The sequence below is a fragment of the Thermobia domestica genome, chromosome 10 (assembly GCF_964235325.1).
Source record: "Thermobia domestica chromosome 10, izTheDome1.hap1.1, whole genome shotgun sequence".
NCBI lineage: Eukaryota > Metazoa > Arthropoda > Insecta > Zygentoma > Lepismatidae > Thermobia > Thermobia domestica.
In genome coordinates, this window is record NC_137463.1 from 268,199,638 (window position 1) to 268,216,736 (window position 17,099).

Below are 17,099 nucleotides of genomic sequence, written 5' to 3' on the forward strand. Positions count from 1 at the left end.
TGTATGCTTTTACCCAGGGCCACTCCAGAAAGGGGGGTCAAAGTTGATAGGAGGGATTTCTGGAGGGAATTTTCCCGACATTCTCCCAATTTTCCCTGTTCAGGTACGTTATGGACACCAATACATAGTACCTGTGGAAAGCTTATTTCATGCTGAAGAGAATGAATTATAAACCATGACTTTCCAATGAGTAGTGTTGATAAAATAGCTATTTCACTGCGAGTCTACGATTTTCTTTATACTAACAGGGTTAATGGGCCCGAGGGGCTTATACTCGGTTCTTCAAGGCACCTAATTTTTTGTGCATCAACATATCTTTGTTATGTTCATCGAATGGACTACGTTTGATTCTGAGGTCCGGATGACACCTTCATGTCCGTTCCTTGTGAGTATAATTAAACCAAAATTTGAGGGTAGCTAACACATTTTTCATCTTAATGTTCGATACAAAAAGTAAAAATTGTAAAATTATCTACTGTATCTCGACCAAATGATTTTAGTGTTCTCAATTTAATAAAATTGCTTGTACTTACATCAATCAAATCTTGAGTATATGTAATACATTAAATCCATTATTTCATATATATGGAACAAAAATTGTCAAAATTAATTAAGATACATCTATCAAATTTCAAGTGTGACAAATACGTTACTTAAAAAATGATAAATTAGATATTTATCAACAAGCATTTTATTTTGGTGGATAATTAATAAAAAATAAAAAAAGAAAATGCTGTAATTTGGAGATGCCATATCGAAAATTTCTCCATTCAGTTAGAAGAAAACTTTTTTTTCTTTCATCTTGTTATGAATGAGAATATTGTGTGTGTAGGTGCTAAAAAGAAGATAAGCTCACGGTAGTTCCGGCTAGGAAATTTGGCTGTTGTCTACAGGGCAAACATATAAACTAACGAAATAAATAATCCCAATTTGTTAGAAGAAAAAAAGATGACAAACAAAACACGATTTACATCAAGGTTTTTTAACTACTACCGTATTATTCTTTAATAGAATATCTGCCATATGTTGATTTTTTTTTTTTTTTTTTTTTTTTTTTTTTTTTTTTTTTTTTTTTTTTAGATGTAGACCTCCGCTCCACCTCCCATCTCATGTAAAAGAAGGTTACTTTCCTCAGGGTGTAAATTCTCGCTATCTGTTCTCCTGTGGTGCATGAAATCGTTACAGCTTCATCTATATGGAACAATAGACAAAGGGCGACGTGCACATAATCTGAACAAAGAAATTGAGTGATGAAATAACAAATGAGAGAAATGAATACAAATTACTTTTTGGTGAATATCCGCTACATGCTCTTCATTCGGCAGACAATTTTGCAAGGTATCTGGGTGAGTGGAAGAGGAGAACTACTTAACTGAACATGAAAAGGCAGCAGTTTATGTAGGTCTTCCTCCGTCTGTCCGAAAAAGAAGAGGTGTGAAAGAGTACATCACAACACGAGGAATAAAGATTCTCTGTCTGTTTTCTAATTAACAATATAATGCTGCAGAAACTACTTTTCGATTTCATTCACGCCCTGCCTAGCGTTCTATCAACATACGAAATTTAGAGTACGCATAATAAGTAAATGATATATCACGTGCATTAGCGGATCCAGATGGTCGTTTGCTTTCTGGACGATTAATGTAGGCTTGAAATATGGAATTTTACATCAAATCAGAATAAAATAACGTAATATCCTAACTATATATATATATATATATATATATATATATATATATATATATATATATATATATATATATATATATATATATATATATATTCATCCTCACGGCATTGTCAAGGCTCTATATTTGTATTTTACATTTATTATTGCAACCGGGTGTTACTGACTTCCGTATACGGTAGCCCGATCATCACCCTTGTTCTTCGCGCGCACAGTCATTCGAAGAACTGAAAACGTACTCTGTACACAAACAGTTTATGGTTGTGAACTCGGAAAGCCTGGTACTTCTGCTTGTCAAGGTCAAAAAGTGGGAGAAAAAAGGATGTGTAGAATGTAAAGAGGGTGCAACAGTGACTGATGCTTGTAAGGGAACATATTCATTTGTAGTTCGTGCACATTCCGCCTGTAGCGCTACTGTGGCACGACGTATATTGTAACTGTATAACTCTTGTACACCGCTAGTAGGTCTATTCGCGTTAGTGACGACCGAAACTATGTTGTCAGCTCTGACTGCGATAAGGCACTGCCGTGCTGCTTTTCCTTCTCTTTTTTCCCCCTTTTCCATTTGTGAGACGCCAAACATGTTGTTTTTGCTTGTTGCACGCGCTGAACGGGTTTCGGCGAGCGAAGTATTTAAGAAGTTGACTACATATTCTTGTTTGCGATAGTTTTAAATTGGTTAACTGTTGAAAAATATACGAAAATAAAGCTGTACTTGTTAAGGTATATTAGTCGAGGACGTAGCTACTGACAGTGTTGATTACAGATTTTCTCGAGGAAGAATTTAATTACAGTAGAGGTGAAAAGGAGACGTCTATTTAGACAGCCCCCCCCCCCCCCTTATCAGACTCAATCGGAAATGGTCTCAATCGTTTGCACACAAATGTGCAGGCGAAATTTTCGTTTGTACACAATTAAGGGCGCCGTCAGAACGAAAACAAAGTGGGGGCTGTCTAAATGCTAGCCCCCCAACAACATGCCCTATTCAAGCACAAATTGTCGCAATCATTTGTACATCGTTTCTACAAAAATGAGAAGGCGAAATTTTCGTTTGTACACAATTAGGGTCGCCGTCAGAACGAAAACAAAGTGGGGGCTGTCTAAATGGTAGCCCCCCACCAACAAGTCCTATTCAAGCACAAATTGTCGCAATCATTTGTACATCGTTTCTACAGAAATGTGAAGGCGAAATTTTCGTTTGTACACAATCAGGGGCGCCGTCAGAACGAAACCAAAGTGGGGGCTGTCCAAATGGTAGCCCCTCCCACCATGTCCAGTTGAATCACAAATTGTCGCAATCGTGTGTACTTCGTTTGTACAGAAATGTGCAGGCGAAATTTTCGTTTGTACACAATTAGGGGCGCCGCCAGAACAGAAAAAATGGGGGCTGTCTAAGTGGTAGCCCCCGACCATGTCCTATTCAATCACAAATTGTCGCAATAGTTTGTACTTTGTTTGTACAGAAATGTGCAGGCGAAATGTATGTTCGCACGCAATCAGGGGCGCCGCCAGAACGAAAAAAATTGGGGGCTGTCTAAGTGGTAGCCCCCGACCATGTCCTATTCAATCACAAATTGTCGCAATAGTTTGTACTTCGTTTGTACAGAAATGTGCACGCGAAATTTTCGTTTGTACATAATTAAGGGCGCCGCCAGAACAGAAAAAAATGGGGGCTGTCTAAGTGGTAGCCCCCCACCATGTCCAATTCAATCACAAGTTGTCGCATTCGTTTGTGCATCGTTTGTACAGAAATGTGCAGGCGAAATATTTGTTTGAACAAACTTAGGGGCGCCGCCAGAACGAAAACAAAGTGGGGAGCTGTCTGAGTGGTAGCTCCCCACACGATGTCCGATTGAATCACAAAGTATCGCAATCGTTTGTACATTGTTTGTACAGAAATGTGCAGGCCAAATTTTCGTTTGTACACTATTAGGGGCGCCGCCAGGGCGAAAACAAAGTGGGGGCTTTCTAAGTGATAGCCCAATCACCATGTTCAATTCAATCACAAATTGTCGCAATCGTTTGTACATCGTTTGTACAGAAATATGCAGGCAAAATTTTCGTTTGTATACAATTAGGGGCGAGCTCAGAACGAAAACAAAGGGGGGGCTGTCTAAGTGGTAGCCCCCCACCATGTCCAATTCAATCACAAATTGTCACCACAATCGTTTCTATATCGTTTGTACAGAAATGTGCAGGCTAAATTATTGTTTGTACATAATTAAGGGCGCCGCCAGAACGAAAACAAAGTGGGGGCTGTTTAAGTGATAGCCCCCCACCATGTCCAATTCAGTCACAAATTGTCGCAATCGTTTCTACATCGTTTGTACAGAAATGTGCATGCAAAATTTTCGTTTGTACATAATAAGGATCGCCGCCAGGGCGAAAACAAAGTGGGGGGCTTTCTAAGTGATAGCCCAATCACCATGTTCAATTCAATTACAAATTGTCGCAATCGTTTGAATATAGTTATAAAGAAATGTGCAGGCGAGATTTTCGTTTGTACACAATTAGGGGCGCCGCCAGAACGAAAACAAAGTGGGGGGCTGTCTAAATGTTAGCCCTCCCACCGTGTTCAATTCAACCACAAACTGTCGCACTTGTTTGTACGCCTTTGTACATAAATGTGCAGCTGAAATTTTCGTTTGCACATAAATGTGGCCCCGCCAAAACGATAACAAACTATGGGCTCTCTAATTGATAGGCCTCCCACCATGTCGAATTCAACCACAAACTGTCGCACTTGTTTGTTACGGTTTTTTACAGAAATTTGCAGGCGAAATTTTCGTTTGTACACAATTGCGGGCGCGCCAAAACGATAACAAAGTATAGGCTACCTAATTGGTAGCACCCCCTACGTCCCATTCAAAAGAAAATCATCTCAATTGTTTGCACATCGTTTGAGCAGTAATGCGCAGGCGAAATTTTTTTCTAAGCTATCAGATGCGTGGACAGAACGAAAAAAAAGGTGAGTTGTCTAAGTGCTAGCCCCACCAGTTGTGTTCGATTGAACCACAAATTGTCGCGATCGTTTATACATCGTTTGTGCAGAAATGTGCAGGTAAAATTTTCGTTTGTATTAAATAATATACGGATGTGAGTATTTTTAATATCTGCGATCAACATTAACCGGTTTGGATAACGGTTGATGAGTTTGAAAATGGTTCCTATTGCACTAGTTGAAAAAAGTTCTTTTTCTCTGGCACACGGAAGAAAATGCCTGATTCTAATAGAACTTTTCACGTAGAATTCGAATCTGCAATCAGTTTTTCTCCATCACCCTCAGTTTTCCCGTGACAGAGGTGTTTTCGGAAAATTTCCCCTCAAATTTCTGTTCTTTTTCTTTTTTTCTTTTTTTAAAACCATTTTCATACTTGTAGCTTGGGTACCTTAGGTATATAAACGCACAGATTATATTGTATGTTAGCCTGATTTATACTTAGTAAGCCCTCTAAGTTTCATAAGAATAGCATTATTCTATCTAGAGAAATAAACATATTTATATAAAAAATATGCTATGTGTACTGTTCATTTTACAATATTCATTAGTGCAGATAAAATCACATATAACTTCCACGAAAATTACAATATAAGCACGGTTTATATCTTATTGGATTTGAAATAAAACATATTTTCAATGATGTATACACCGTGTCACCATTTTATATCTACTTAATAAATAATACAAAAGAAGTGAGTGGTATCTTCTTAATAAATGGACACTTACTTACCTCAACTAATATGTTTTAGTTGTCGACTTTCTTCTGTGTTTGGTTTCTGGAACATCTCTTAAGTGTCCAACAGTAATCAGCTAGCATTTTTGAACTACACTGTCACTGGTACCTCTTCTCCATGGAGGAAATGTCCTGATGAAAATGTTCCCCATACTCATCACTAACAGCACCAAGCTTTTCAGGAAAGAAATGCAGGTGGGAGTCTAGAAAGTGAACTTTAAGGGACATGTTGCAACCCATTTCATTGAATGATTGCCGGAAATCACTCACAATTTCACGGTAATTTGGGGCTTTCTTGTTTCCTAAAAAAATCTCTGTTAAACATTTAAATGGACACCAAGCTGCTTTCTCAACCAGAGTTAAGAGATCCTCAAATTTTTGGTCACGAATCAAACATCTTATTTGGGGGTCTACAAAAATCCCTAGCGTCACTAACCCGAGGAATTTTTTCCTTGAGGTAACAAGATCCTGCATTACTTTTGTCCATTGTCCTAACAAAGTTTTTGAAGAGCCCCAACTTTATGTGAAGAGGAGGTAGAATTATCTAATCAGGGCTCACCAGTGAGGAATAAACAGCATTCTTCTGTCCAGGAGTTAATACATGCGTTGGCCATTCCTTCTTGATGTAATGTTCCGCTTTGTTCCTGCTGTCCCATTCGCAGAGGAAACAACAATATTTCGTATAACCAAGCTGCAAACCCATTAACAAAGAAATGACTTGTAAATCACAGCAAACGGTCCACTTGTATTTCTCATACTGAATTTTTTCTAACACTATTTCGATGTTTTCATAGGTTTCCTTCATATTAGTTGCATAAGCCAAAGGCACTGAAGGAAATTTGTTGCCATTGTGCAAAAGGACAGCCTTAAAACTAGTTTTCAAAGAGTCAATAAGCAATCTCCACTCTGTACTTATATGTGCATGTCCAAGTCTATCCATCACAGCACAGACATTATTACAATACACTAAATCATTTTCTTGAGAATAGTAGTTTTGAAACTCTGTATGAAGGTTTCGAAAAATACACACTTTAGTGTCACGATGGAGCAGATTCCAGCCTTAAGTTTAGAATCAACAAGTTCTGTCTGTGTATTGGAGAGTTTTAAATCCCGTATGAGGTCATTTAGTTCACCCGGAGTTATCAGATGGGAATCCAATGTAGATGTGCTTCCTACATAAGTAGGATCATCATCTTCATTTGGAACTTCAATAGTTGCCTCAAGTACGTAATCCTCATTTACCGTAAGATGAGGAGGAGGTACCGGTACAGGTAATTCTGCACTGTGTGGAACTGGCCTAATTGCTGATGCAAATTAGGGTACTGTACTGTGTGGTTAGATTTACTGCTTATTTCTTTTATCTGTGTCATACAAAAGTAGCAGTCTGATGAATGATCTTTTGGTTCCCTCCAGATCATCGGTACTGCGAAGTACATGTTTCGTCCACCATTTGCCCACCCAGTCAGACGTTTCACGCAAGTACAACAAATGTAGTGAGGAACCCAGTTCTTATCCTGGTCTCCTACACAGCAACCAAAATATAACTGATAACACTTCCTCACAAGTGGAGTAAAACATCGACGTTGTGATTTAAATATCAGCTCCCCACATACATAACAGAAATTGTCCGGTTTATTTACACACTTCCTCGACATCTTGTATCCTGTAAGGTATCACACACATACATACATACATACATACACACACACACACACACACACACACACACACACACACACACACACACACACACACACACCCCCACACACACACACACACACACACACACACACACACACACACACACACACACAACACACACACACACACACACACACACACACACACACACAGGAATCTACACTCCATCAAATTCCCACAAAATCCCTCTAGACATTCCCTCATACAAAAATGGTGACATGGTGTACACATCATTGAAAACGTTTTATTGGAAGTCCAATGAGGTATAAACCGTGGTATATTGTAATTTTCGTGGAAATTATATGTGTTGAAGACCGACCCGACCCCACCCGTGACCCAAATTGACTGACCCGACCCGACAACCCGACCCGAGCTGACCCGATTGGCCCGACCCAAAGTGACCCGAGTGAACCAACCCGAGGTGACTTAACCCGACAACCGACTCGAGTGACTTGAACTTACAATCTAACCAGTTTGAGAGAGCTAGAACTTTACAAAACTGCCACCAGAAAAAAAATGCTGACCAATTCTTATGCATAAACCATTGTTTCGGCTTTTTTTACTTGTAGTATAATTATCCTCCTCCTCCTCCTCAGTGTTCTCCCATTAATAAACAGGCCAGTTTCCGTGAATTAGGTAAGAAGCTTCCATTTTTGCGATTTCCCGCTAATATCTGCCTCGCAACCCAACATAAAGTACCACCCTCCTTATTACAATCTATCAATTCCAACCTTCTTACACACTCTCGCTCTCCTGATATCACCCCCTTTACTACATCCCTCAGAATGCAATCCCTTAGCAAGATCAAAACTTGTGATCCGTCCATTTTTCGCTTCCTTATATCGTCTAATATTGCTCTCGTCTCTTGCATTTTTTCAGCATTTCCTTATTCGTTTTCCTCTCTACCCTGCTAACCTTCTTTATTTTACTCCACATCCAAATTTCCAAGGTTAAAATTTAGGCAATCAAGTTCAAAAGTCAAAATAAAATTTGACTGAGTTCTGAAGACAAGTTCTGAAGGCTAAAAGAATAAAAGTTCTGAAGACAACATTATTTTCTAGTAAGGAATGTATATAGAACTTCTTTTAATATTTTTTGCTGTGTAACAAACAACAATTTCATCACGTTAACATTCCGATTTTTCTATTTAAAAACAGCGTTGCTGTCTGATAGAATCATAAGGAACTAATTGCACTGAAATATCATTCTGTAGGGAATTACCTTTTATTTTTTCTTGATTAATTTATCTAGAAGATATTTGCAACGTTATATAAAATTAGCAAGTATTTTATTGCGGAGAAAGTCAAATCACTACTCCAGCAATAATAATAATAATAATCTGAAGGTGACCAAGAAAGTTCTGTCTCTTTGTGGAGGTCTGTGTTCAATTGGCCCTCACACCGTGAGTTGAATGCGAATGGATATAAGGTGAAGGTCAGTTGTTGGACGAGACGAGACGAGACAGAATTTTCATGAAAGGGTACGAGATGAGACAGAGCTCTTTCAATAGAAACATATGCACTTTTCCAGACGAGACTACCTTCACGACACATTTTCGAAACGAGAATGCCCCAAACCAGGTCTCGTGAGCAACACTAGTGAGTATATCCAACATACTACTTGGTTGTGGCTGTTCAGATGCACCGTGAACGTGCGTAAGGACTGAGTGAACATGGGGCCTTCACAGAGCGTCATAAGGGCTTGTTTGCTGTACGAGTTCAAATTGCTGCTCCGCGGAGCGGAAGATATGACAGGCCTTTGGTGAGGGTGTCGTGACTACGCGGAGAGTGCAGTGGTATGACGGTTTAAGGACGGTGACGAAACACTCGAAGACGCACCACGTGCCGGAAGACAAACAGATGTTCAAAATAAAGATCTTCGGGCAGCAATTGAGGCGAAGACAAACATGTGAGGAACTGGTACTACCTTTCAGTGTAAGTGTAGAAACCATTCTGCACCACCACCATCAACTTGGGAAGCACTGCAAGTTGGGTTGATAGGTCCTACATGATTTGACTTGGAGCCAGAAAGCAACGCGAGCAGACACCTGTGTTTCTTTGGTGTCTCGTCTGAGGAAGGAGCAATTTCTGAACAGGGTGTTGACATGTGATGGGAAGTGGGTCCTGTACGAAGCTCCACGGCGCCGTCATTGTTGGTTAGCATCCCATGAACCGGTTCAAAAACAGCCCAAGCCAGCACCACGCCAGAATAAGGTTCTCCTGTGCATTTTGTGGACTGCTCGAGGTATCGTCCATCGGGAACTGCTACCAGCTGGTCAGATCATCAATGCAACTGTGTACTGTCACTGTGTACTGTCTGGATCCAGCAGTTCTGAATTGCAAAGGGGTCTTGTTACAAGGCAACGCTAAGCCCCACGTGGCTAAAATGACCCAGTACATCATTCTACGCCTTGGATGGAAAACACTATTGGATCCGCCATACTCCACGGACATTGTACCGTCCGATTACCACCTGTTCCATTCCTTGGACAATCACCTTAGAGAACGCCAATTCAAACAGCTAGTAGAGGTTCAATATTCACTTGATATCTTCTTCACTTCACGTCCCACCAAGTTCGACTGCGATGGAATCCATGGCCTTCCAGAACGTTTTCAGAAGGTCGTCGAGGCTGATGGAGACGATTTTTGATATTCCAGGTACGTCTTAGGTTACATACCAATGTTCGAAGGTGTTGGTGAAAAGGCGGCGGAACTTTCTTGGGCACTCTTAAAGTTATAATAATAATAATAATAATAATAATAATAATAATAATAATAATAATAATAATAATAATAATAATAATAATAATAATAATAATGTGTCCTGCCCAAAGGCAGATGTTTGATCCGAAGGTCCATGGGTATTGATTCCAGCTCGTACCAAGTAAGTTTTCTGGTGGACAAACCCCATGTGCATGGGTTTTCTCGGTGTTCTCCCATTTCCTCCCACTTTCTTCATTCAACCACTTCAATTATTTCTCATCATCACTGTCTCTCTTAGCGTTGGTGCATAACGTGGGACGTTAACTAGATATTTCCTTTCAATTTCACTTAATGTGACATTTAACTTGACATAGAAACGCAGAAAGGAAAAAAGTCAGTAGTAATATTAATTACAATTACAATACCAATTAGTTAATATAGGGTAAAATTAAAATTTTATTACTATTTCACCTTCAATTAGTCACATTTATCATTCATTCACCAACTTCGAATTGAATTCCACAACAAAGCTCTTTATAGTATTCCGTATAGAAAATAAGTGAAGAATGTGACGACCCGACCCGAGTGACCCGACACGAGCTAACCCGACCCGACAACCCGACCCGTAACCCGACCCGTTTGAGAGCACTATCAGAGGGGTACTATTTACAGTACAATTTATTTTGTATGGTTTAGCATACTTTAAGGCTACCATACTTTTTGAAAACAGAAAAAACGGGACATCTTACAAATTAGTAATAAATATTGCATTTTGTATTAATTTTATCTTTCGAATTTTACTACAGTATCGCACTAGTTATACAACTTAAAATAATGTATTAATATAGTCCATACTCAGTGGCGTATTTAGGGGGAGGGCTTCAGGGCTCAAGCCCCCCACCGAAATCTTACTTACTATAGTAAAGTATATGAAATATCTTGCAGAATTTTCATATTTTCAGGCAAAGCACCCCCGGAAGTTAGCAAAGCCCCTCCCGAAACAAAATCGTAAATACGCCACTGTCCATGCTTAATCAACAGTGCTAAAAATTATTATAGAAGCTAGAAGCTGTTATACAATATAAACGCAATCAGTGAACATACAATATTTAGGCAAAAATTATATTTTCAATATTATTACGCATACCACCTTTACATGCTCTACATGTCTATAAAGAAAAATATCCAGATTTATGAAGTTGTTTCAAAATTTCAATAGGCTAATTTATTGTTGTTAACCTAAAATGCGAACTAAAAGAAAGCAATTTGCATAATTGTTTTTCTGAAGCAGAAAAAAATGTGTTTTCGGGGCTGGTCTGCAACGTCACAAGAATTTGTTGCCACCTCGGGGTATACATTCTTACTTTTAGTGATAAGAGTGCTACTTAGGAGGATTTAAACATTGCATGTTATATCCGGGGAAGCAGCGATTGCAATAATAATAAAGATTAGAATGAAATTGTTCCTATAGTATTGTCGGAATTGAAAGCAAAAGGAATAAGTCGATTTTATTATCTTTTCAGAAATTTTGATATGTAATTAATAATAATAATAAAGAAAAAAACAGGACAAGAAGGAAAATTTCTGCACACCGGGACAAATTTTAAGAAACCGGGGCGTATGGTAGCCTTACATACTTATTTGCATGCGGAGTGTCAGTACGGAGCCACTACGTAGCAGAGTTGAAACAAAACCTCGTAAATAGGTTGCCAACTCAGGAAAACAAAATTACCGGCACACCCTCAAAATTCTCTGTACAAATGAGAAACTGAAGACTGTATTGATCGTTATTGTATTTACCAGCAATTGCCACTTGTTTAAAATTATCGAAACAGATGAATAATACTGGATATTAATCTTTATGTAACAATAGTTGATTCATAAAATGAAATTTATTCTATAAACTTCACTTCAAACAAAGGAAATTGCTTTAAAAAGTCATTTTCTACTCTCAATAAATGAATAAAATTCTTTTACAATAAAATATAAGTGTTATCAAATTTGTTATGTTAAAGAAATAAAAAAAAACTGCCATACGTTAAAAGAATATCGATAATGTATAATACAACGGAAATTTGTGTTTGTAAAGGCACTGTTGAAAAATTTCGATGTTCAATGTTATATTCTGGACTGCAGATTCCAAAATACCGGTCAGAAGGGGTCTAATAAGAAGTTTGTACCGGTCACCGGCCTTAATCAAAATTACAGCAAATACCGGCCAGTTAGCAACTCTACTCGTAAATCAGAATGCTGAATGCACCAAAATACTTCACCATGCATTCTATAGTTTCTGCAAAATGAGTTTAATGAAGATGATCATATAAAACAAAATACTGTGTTATAATTTTCCCTTTAACAGTCTACTTTGTGGATTTGTTATATCTTCCACTTATCAATTTCCTGTACGAGATGAGAATAACGGTTTCTGCGCAAGATAGAAAGAAAAAAAAATACATTTTTCTCATAAGGATTCAGTTCACGTAAGAAATAATGAATAAGTTTAATAATAAGAGCCGAGGAGTGAAAAACTAACTCAGCAATAATGATTGTAAGTATAAATATAAATATAAAAAAACAAAAAAAAAACATTTAATTCCATCATCGTTAGGATAAGATCAATATAGTGAATCACACGATAGTGTGAACAAACCAAACCACACAATAGTGTGAACAAAGTCCTGTTAGAAAAATACTCCATAAATGTGACACATTTTTTTAATGCTTCTACCATTTATACAAACCCTCACATTGTTTTCGTTCTGGCGGCGCCCCTAATAGAGTACAAACGAAAATTTCGCCTGCACATTTCTGTGCAAATGATGTACAAGCGATTGATATAATTTGTGATTGAATTGGATATGGTGGGGGCTACCATTTAGACAGCCCCACTTTGTTTTCGTTCTGGCGGCGCCATTAATTGTGTACAAACGAAAATTACGCATGCATATTTCTGTACAAACGATGTACAAACGATTACGAAAATTTGTGATTCAATTGGACATGTTGGTGGGAAGCTACCACTTAGAGAGCCCCCAGTTTGTTTTCGTTCTGGCGGCGCCCCTAATTGTGTACAAACGAAAATTTTGCCTGAACATTTCTGTAAAAACGACGTACAAACGATTGCGACAATTTGTGATTGAATTGGACATGGTCGGGGGCTACCACTTAGACAGCCCCACTTAGTTTTCGTTCTGGCGGCGCCCCTAATTGTGTACAAACAAACATTTCGCCTGCTCGTTTCTGTACAAACGAAGTACAAACGATTCCGACAATTTGTGATTCAATTGGACATGGTGGGGAGGTATTACTTAGAAAGCACTCCACTTAGTTTTCGTTCTAGCGGCGCCCCTAATTGTGAACAAACAAACATTTCGCCTGCCCGTTTCTGTACAAACGAAGTACAAACGATTGCGATAATTTGCGATTGAATTGGACATGGTGGGGGGGGGGGGCTACCACTTAGACAGCCCCCTTTTTTCTGTTCTGTCGGCGCCCCTAATTGTGTACAAACGAAACTTTTGCCTGCACATTTCTGTACACACGAAGTAGAAACGATTGCGATAATTTGTGATAGAATAGAACATGTTGGTGGGGGGCTACCAGTTAGACAGTCCCCCACTTTGTTTTCGTTCTAGCGGCGCCCCTAATTGTGTACGAACATACATTTTGTCTGCACATTTCTGTACAAACGAAGTACAAACGATTGTGACAATTTGTGATTCAATTGGACATGGTGGAGGGGCTACCACTTAGACAGCCCCCATTTTTTTCTGTTCTGGCGGCGCCCTTAATTATGTACAAACGAAAATTTCGCGTGCACATTTCTGTACAAACGAAGTACAAACGATTGCGACAATTTGTGATTGAATAGGACATGGTCGGGGGCTACCACTTAGACAGCCCCCAATTTTTTTCGTTCTGGCGGCGCCCCTAATTGTGTACATACGAAACTTTTGCCTGCACATTTCTGTACACACGAAGTAGAAACGATTGCGATAATTTGTGATAGAATAGAACATGTTGGTGGGGGGCTACCAGTTAGACAGTCCCCCACTTTGTTTTCGTTCTAGCGGCGCCCCTAATTGTGTACGAACATACATTTTGCCTGCACATTTCTGTACAAACGAAGTACAAACGATTGTGACAATTTGTGATTCAATTGGACATCGTGGGGGAGCTACCACTTAGACAGCTCCCCACTTTGTTTTCGTTCTGGCGACGCCCCTAAGTTTGTTCAAACAAACATTTCGCCTGCACATTTCTGTACAAACGATGCACAAACGAATGCGACAACTTGTGATTGAATTGGTTTTGGGGGGGGGGGGCTACAACTTAGACAGCCCCCATTTTTTCTGTTCTGGCGGCGCCCTTAATTATGTACAAACGAAAATTGCGGGTGCACATTTCTGTACAAACGAAGTACAAACGATTGCGATAATTAGTGATTGAATAGAACATGTTGGTGGGGGGGGGGGTAACAGTTAAACAGCCCCAATTTGTTTTCGTTCTGGCGGCGCCCCTAATAGTGTACAAACGAAAATTTGGCCTGTACATTTCTGTACAAACAATGTACAAACGATTGCGGCAATTTGTGATTTAATTGGACATGGTAGGGGGTACCATTTAGGGGAACTCCCTCGAGAGGAATCACTCTACTTATTTATTGCAAAAAGCAGAATTTAAAAATTCGCATTCGTCCAAAGTTATCGTGTGAAGTAACAGCCGTTTGTATGTACGTACTAATATTGATAAGTTCCACTACGCGATCCCAATTAATAGTTCATATACCCGCGCCACACACACACACACTAGCATTTGTACACACGAAAGTATACCTGGTAGTATCCACACGCTTACGCCGGAAACTAGAAACAAACACACACACACACACACACACACACACACACACACACACACACACACACACACACACACACACACACAGGGACAGAGAGAGAGAAAGAGAATATCTTGTTGTACCTTTATACTGAATGCACCATTACTCACAAAATCAGTTAAAAAAGAAAAAAGAAAAAAGTTGTAAATGAAACTTTCAAAGATTGGTACCACTGCTGCGTGTCACACATGAGATTGTTCCATAATGATTGATTCGTAATATGATGTATATGGGTTTCTTAATGGTAGTATAACAAAATGCCTTCAAATTGACCACTAAATAAAAAGTGAAATTTATTTCTCAAATTTTGTAAAATCGAAGTCGGTGGGCATTATGGGAACAGTCTACAATAACAATATATGCAAATAAATATTAATATACTTCACGTTTTCCAGTGGGTGCAAGAAAGCTTCGAATAGTATTTGTTGCCAGAAGCATTAGCTGATGTATATATATATATATATATATATATATATATATATATATAATGAAATGAAATCTTTGAGTTTTACGTCCCACGATTATGCCGGTTAGGCTAAACGAGACGATAATGATGAGAAATGAATGAAATGGTAGAATGAAGAAAGTGGAAGGAAACGGGAGAACCCCGAGGAAACCCACGCACACGGTGTTTGTCCACCACAAAGCTCACTTGGCGCGAGCTGGGATCGAACCAGGGACCCCAAACACCAGAGGTGAACGCTCTACCTTTATACATATAAAACTACATGAACTGACATAAAATAAAGGGGTACTTCAGGTTGACATGGAAAGTTGAAATTTAGCATGATTTTAGTTTTCCCGGACTACCCAGACCCACAGGAAAATTGCCAAAAGTGAATATTTTTAGTTTTTAAGGAGTCTAAAGGGGGGAGGAAGAAATTCACATGTTATTTAAGAGGTGTTTTCTTGGGTACAAAACATTATTTTTTAGATAATTGAAATAGGAAAAGAAACTTGAAATTTGGTAATATTGTGGGTTTAAGATGTGCGAGGCCGTAGTGCGAGCAAAGGAAGGGAGCTAGGGGTGAAATCACCAGCTGTCCAAATTCAGGAAAAAATAATAGTAAACGCACGAAATTCACTGTTGATGCAAATTCTGATACACAAGAGATGCGAGGCTGTACTCTTGACTAACTGTTTATTTATAGGGCTCGTGCTATGATTCACTATCCACTTACTATCCTCTTATAGAGCTTGTATTCTACTGCGACTCGTGATCTTAAAGGTTCTTGCTCATTTAATGGGGTCGAGACTGATTGAGTCCAAGAGACAAATCGAAGAGGGAGTTCGAACATTAGCGAGACTCCGATCACTGTTCCACATGTCGAACACGTTACCAAGCAATTTCGTACAATGTTAAGTTTGTCTATCGCGTGCTGATGTAGGCAGCTTCTATCGTAGTATTGTACTATTAGCTTTGACAGTATAACTTCAAGTATCTTGTTTACAAATTTTCTTACGGAATTGGTAGATCTATAGTTCTAGAAGAGATGGAATTATATTTGGTTTATTTGAGAAATAAAATAAGTTCAGCTGTACCAGGCATGGACGTCTCTGGCGGGGGGACGGGGGGACGCGTCCCCCCAATATTTTGAAGTAAAAGGTTACAAATGGAATCACAGATAAATAAACAAGTTGGGCTAGGTACTACTATTTAAATCACTTTCTTTGATGTCCCCCCCTCCAAAGTTTACATGCCAGAGACCCCAGTGGTACCAGGCATTTGAAAATGGATATCTGTTACGTTCGTGGTGTACGTGTATGGAAGCATGAATAAAGAACTGTACTTCTGGAAGCATGAATAAAGGTGGAGCTTTGTAGTATGATCCGACATCTTCATTGCCAACATACCAGGCTCGCTGAAATTGGTCGGCAATTGCAGTGTGTGTATGGAATATTTCTTAAGTAGTGTGAAAGTGGTGAAAATCATTTGAAGAAGAGGGGACCATATGTGTTACAAATCTCGCCCAGAACGCCCGAAAATCCCCTGTAGAGGATTTTGCTGTGCCTTGAGGGACTAATCAAGGAGTGCCAAACAATCACAATGAATTTAGTCAAGCAAATAATAATTTCTGTAGAACGCGCTCATTACATAATGCATGAAGTGTTGGAATACAGGAATGGTGTGTTCAACATGGCGGGTGACGAAATTGCAATGCGAAGACCAGGAAGCCACGCCAATCCTCTCACCCATCTCCAGCGTTATCATTTAGAAGGAAAAGAGCGAGCTGGAACGCATCATCATGGATGATGAGACAATGGTTCATTTCACGACCGGAAGCAGTTGTCACTCCTCACTCACATGGATACATCCATGGTCATCTCCTTCTAAGAAGTTGAAGAGTACTGCATCTCAGCTCAAAATCATGTTGCAG